Source organism: Mastigoproctus giganteus, chromosome 10 (genome assembly GCF_048544385.1).
Source record: "Mastigoproctus giganteus isolate SK-2022 chromosome 10, ASM4854438v1, whole genome shotgun sequence".
Taxonomy (NCBI): domain Eukaryota; kingdom Metazoa; phylum Arthropoda; class Arachnida; order Uropygi; family Thelyphonidae; genus Mastigoproctus; species Mastigoproctus giganteus.
In genome coordinates, this window is record NC_143584.1 from 135,136,348 (window position 1) to 135,142,425 (window position 6,078).

The window sequence follows — 6,078 nt, forward strand, 5'->3', positions numbered from 1 at the left end:
GCTGGCTAATAGAGACCCTGAAAATCTACAAGGTCAATCCGATAGTGACAAACTTCCTAGGAGCAACAATGGCGAAATGGAGTACCACCATTAAGGTCGAGAACATCACAACCAGGCCAATCCCTATTAGAAGAGGAATCTTTCAAGGAGATGTTCTGAGCCCACTATGGTTCTGTCTAGCACTCAACCCGCTGTCCACCATGCTCAACAGCAGCAAGTATGGATATAACCTCAAAGAAGGAAGAAAGAACCCATACACCCTCACCCACCTGATGTACATGGTTGACATCAAGCTCTACGCGGCAACCGAGAAGAAACTCCAGCAACTACTCCGGATCACCGAAGAATTCACCAAGGACATCAGGATATAATTTGGTCTAGAAAAATGCAAGACCCACACACTGCACCAGGGAAAATTAGTTGGCCGAAACTATCAGCTGCTGACTGGTGAAGAGATTGAAGCTATGACAGAAGGAGAGACCTACAAATACCTAGGGATGATGCAGGCTGAGCAGTTGGAACACAAGGAAATCAAGTAGGGCCTGAACGAAAAATATCATCAAAGACTCAGAACCCTGCTGAAAGCAAAATTGAACGGAGGGAACACAGTTAAAGCCATAAACACCTATGCAGCTCCAGTAATAACATACACATTTGGGGTCATAGATTGGACTAAAACCGAGCTAGAAGATATCATGCGAAAGACAAGGGCAAAGATGACCAACAGTCGCCAACACCACCCAAAGTCAACAGGGGAGAAAATAACAATACCTCGGAAAAAGGGAGGAAGGGGCCTGATAGACCTGACACAACAACAGAAAACAGCAATAGTTAACCCGAAGGATTACTTCGAGAACAACACAGTACCAATCCACCAGGCCATAAGGAAGATAGATAATTGGTATACCAACTCAACCTAAGCGACGAAACCCCTCCCGCCGAAACGGTACAAGAAACGAAGGTAGAAATAAGGGCAAAGAAGACATTCCATGGCAGACACTACAATGACTTCCATCAAGATCACATCGATAACATTGCTTCCAATGCATGGCTCACAAGTGGGACACTCTTCCCCGAGACGGAAGGAACCATGCTGGCCATCCAAGACCAGGTAACCAACACCAGAAACTATAGAAAATACGTCGCAAAGGAGCCCGGAATGTCAGATGACACATTTCGATGATGCCACCTGGCCTCAGAAACGATCCAACACATCACCGCGGGGTGCAAGGTGATCACCCAAACTGAGTACACTCATAGACACGACCAGGTAGCCAGGATAATACCTCAGAAGCTAGCGAGGGAATTCCAGTTAAACAAAGAAAGTGTACCATACTACAAGTACAAACCCCAGGCAGTACTAGAGACCCGAACCCACAAGCTGTACTGGGACCGCGCCATAATAACAGATAAGACCATCCCGCACAACAGACCGGACATAACCCTTGTGGACAAGATGGAAAAGGCTACCTACCTGATTGACATATTACTAAACTCCTTGCATAGCAATGCCGAACACGAGCAATGTCCAGAAAACCCATGAGGAAAAAATTTGGAAGTACACGAACCTCAGCCATGAGATCAAGGAGATGTGGCATATGCAAGAATTATCAACCATCCCAATCATCATGTCAACAACTGGTATGGTTGAGTGGGAGAAGACAAAGGATTGTAATCAATGGATGCTGCTCTTCATGGACTAATGTTATTAGTGGAGTCCTACAGGGTTCGGTGTTGGGTCCACTGTTGTTTTGAATATTTATCAATGATATTGATGAAGGTATATCAGGCTTAGTGTCGAAGTTTGCAGATGATACAAAGGTTGGCAGGGTTGTTAATGACAGCAATGGCAGTGTGCTACTGCAACAGGATCTAGATAATTTGGGTAGATGGGCTGAGAGGTGGTAATTGAAGTTTAACCTTGACAAATGCAAATTACTGCATATGGGTAGAAGTAACCCCAGAGAAACGTATCAACTGTGTGGTATTACACTTAAGGTGGTACAAAATGAAAAAGACCTGGGAGTAATTGTGCAGTCAGATATGAAGTTTTCTGAGCAATGCAGACACGCTGCCAGGGTAGGTCATGGGGTTTTGTCAATGATATATAGAAATTTTGCTAGCAGGGAAAAGGAGGTGATTGTCCCTCTGTATAAGGCAATGGTCAGGCCACGCCTTGAGTACTGCGTACAGGTCTGGAGGCGTCAATTTAGGAAGGATGTAGATTTGCTTGAGCGTGTACAGAGAAGGGCAACAAGATTGGTGAGGGGAATGAAGGATCCTCTTACCAAGAGAGGCTTAAGTTCTGCAAATTGTAGTGGCTGGAGACTAGGCACCTGCGCGGTGATCTGATTGAGGTGTATAAGGCCTTGAATGGGTTGAACACGCTGAATTCTGATGGGATCCTTCCACTTGTTCAGATTACGAACCTAAGGGGGCATAAATTCAAATTAAGAAAAGACAGATGTAGAATAGATATGCGGAAATTTGCCTTTAGCCAGAGGGTGGTTAATTGTTGGAACAAACTTCCATTTGTCGTTTTGGAAGTTGATAGGGTAAATAAATTTAAAGATGAACTGGACAAACATTTAGAGGGAATGGTTGTGTGAAATTTTTTTTGGCTATTGCTGTCTAAGCTCATACACTTGCTTTTTGCATCACATGCCACTACTACGTGAAGAAATGATTTTTTTTAATGACTAGACACAAGTCGGTTATAACACATAAAGTATTAGTAAATCCGCGGATTATAAATAACAATTGCTCTGAGTTGATCGAGATGTAGAAATGTAGAAAACAAGCCCGTAGAATTTATTGTTCGGTCTCCGCTTGTTTGTGATAGCCGTTACTGATATAGTAGAAGATTCAATATTTTGATAATGAAATGAGCAAATGATACAAAAATTAGGCCGATAAATCATAATAACTCGGGTATACTAATTTATAAAGACCTTAATGAATTATTCAGTCTGCTGAAAAAAATAACAGTTAAAATCAATAAAAGCTTTACAATATTAAAATGCAAATTAATTGCCGTTTCATATTATCTTAGTACTTTAATAGTAAAGCAAAACTTATAGAAGTGGACAATTAAAAGGGCTTAGATGTAATAGGGAAAGTCCAGAAAATGGGCAAATCGACCATAAAAAAAAAGGTAAACTGCAGCCATTATCAACCCACTGCAGGACGGGAGCCTCCTCATCAACTCATGCTGAGAGAAATGGACCATAATCCTCCACGCTGGTCAAGTGCGGGTTGGTAGATCGACCGTATTTAGCAGTCAGGGGCTTCAAACCCGATCTACTCAAAGAGCGTGTGGTACTGCACTCCCGCCCTTGACCACTCGGCTACACGTTTCGGTCATAGTAAACATCAATTTACAGATATTATGTGTAAGGCGCAATATGGCCTAAGTCACTATTGCACCTAAAACTCTACATCAACAACAACTGCTGCATTTCACAGATTTTTTTTTTTTTTTCTGAAGAACACATTTTATACTCCGGCCTGCTCTTTTCTGCCCTCTTTTCAAAGAATCCTTTCCTTCATAGAATGAAGTTAATCAATTTCGCTCGTTATAGCCTTGAGTGTGATACCACCTAATTGGTATATCATTCTGGGGTTACTGTTGCCCACATCCACTACGTGACATTTATAATATTTAACCTCATTTAGCATTTAGCATTAGTAGAGGCATTTGATGCAAGAAAGCAACCTAATGCAGCATCAGCCAAAAAAAAAAAAAAAAACCACTTCCACTTCACCCCTCTGTTTGTTCAAAATACCTGTCCAGCTGAGCCTTAAACTTATTTAGACTATCAACTTCCACGACAAGGGTTGGAAGTCTGTTCCACCAACCAACCACCCGCTGGCTAAAGGCAAATTTCCGCACATCTATCCTACATCTGTCTTTCCTCAATTTGAATTTATGCCCTCTCAGGTGATTATTCTGAGCGAGAGGAAGATTCCCTTCAGCATTGAGCATGCTCAAACCATTCAAGGCTTTATACACCTCTATCAGATCACCTCGCTGGTGCCTAGTCTCCAGACACTGTAATCTGCAAAACTTAAGCCTTTCTTCATAAGAGCACCCCCTTTGTTCCATTCACTAATCTTTTTGCCCTCCTCTGTACTCGTTCCAGCAGCTCTACATTCTTCTTGAAATGAGGCCTCCAGACCTGTATACAGTACTCTAGGTGTGGCCTGACCTTATACAAGGGAATAATAACCTCCTTATCCCTGCTAGAAAAATTCCTATATATTATTGACAATACACCATGAGCTACTCTTGCAGCCCGTCTGCACTGCTCAGAGAACTTCATATCTTCCTGTACAACCACCCCAAAGTTCCTTTCATTCTCTACCACTGTCAGTGTAGTACCACAGAGTTGATACGTTGCTCTGGGGTTGCTGTTTCCCATGTGTAGTACTTTACATTTGTCAATGTTCAACTTCATTTGCCACCTCTCAGCCCATCTGCTCAACCTTTCCAGATCCTGTTGCAGCAGCATAGTGTCAGTAGTGTCCTTGACAACCCTGCCTACCTTTGTATCGTCTGCAAACTTCGACATTAAGCTTGATATACCATCATCAATATCATTTATGAATACAGAAAACAATAATGGACCCAACACTGAGCCCTGAGGGACTTCACTAATAACATTAGTCCACGACGAGCAGTGTCCATTGATTACCACTCTCTGTCTTCTCCCCCTCAGCCACCCCTTTATCCACAGCAGCAATTTGCCTCCAATGCCACACTGCTCCAATTTGTGCAGCATTCTTCCATGCGCAACAGTATCAAAAGCCTTTCTAAGATCCAAGTATATAATATCAAAGTTATTCCCTGCATCCAGTTCCTTTGTGACTGCATCATAGTATCCAATCAAATTGGTCAGGCAAGACTTCCCCTTAACAAAACCATGCTGTGTCCGAGCTATAACTGAAGTCTTGTCTAAATGATCCTGCAGTGCTTCTTTAACTAGTGCCTCCATTAATTTTCCTGGAACAGAAGTTAAACTCACAGGTCTATAATTACTAGCGTCAGCCTTTGATCCTCCTTTGTGAATTGGGGTCACATTTGCACATCTCCAGTCTGTGGGTACCTCCCCTGAGTCCAAGGAAGCTCTCATAATAATTATGGCTCATAATAATTAATTAGACATAATTATTATGGCTAAGGCTCATTCTCCGCATCTACCTATATCTCTAGTTCCGATTGCAGAAGCATGCCGTGATTCCCGTTATTATCTAGCTTGCCTACGTTCGCACCATTTGCAAATTTAGATATTGTACTTGATATGACCTTTGTAATATTGTTAATAAATATTGAAAACACTATGGATCCCATACCTGAAACCCTAGGGACTTCATTGATAACATTGCTCCAAAAAAAGATCAGTGCCCAATACTAACTATTCTTTGCCTTCTATCGCTTTGCCATCTCTTAATCAAAGCAGTAGCGTGCCCAAACTTGTACAGAGAAATAGAGTGGGCTAGTAAATCGGAATGTCTTATAATGGGGGATTATTTTAACTTCCCGGATATTGACTGGAACTTGTGGGTTGGTAACTCACACACTAGTCAGAATTTTGTGGATTTATTGAATGATTGTTTTCTGCAGCAGCATGTTCGAGAGGCAACCAGAGAAAGTAATACTCTTTATCTGGTTATCAGCAGTGATCATTCGTGTATTAAGAATTTGCAGTGGCAGTGATCACAGTGTACTGATGTGGGATTTGCTTAAAGATTTAATTACCATCAGGGGTAAGGGAAAAGGTTTTTGCTTCCGTAAAGGTGAGTACAGTGGTCTCCGACAGTTTTTAAATTCTGTACAGTGGGATCAACTGACGATGTTACCAACAGTAAATTCTAAGTGGGAAGCATTCAAGGAATTAATCGTGGATGCTACTAAAATTTTCGTACCTATTAAGAAATATTGTTCAAGGTTTAGGCTTAAATGGTTATCTAATGAACTAATGAGACTCGTAACAGAGAAAAAAAATGCATGGGATGCATATAAATTACCAAGCAACTCAGAAGCCTATGGCAGATATAAGCTAGTCTGTAATCAGGTCA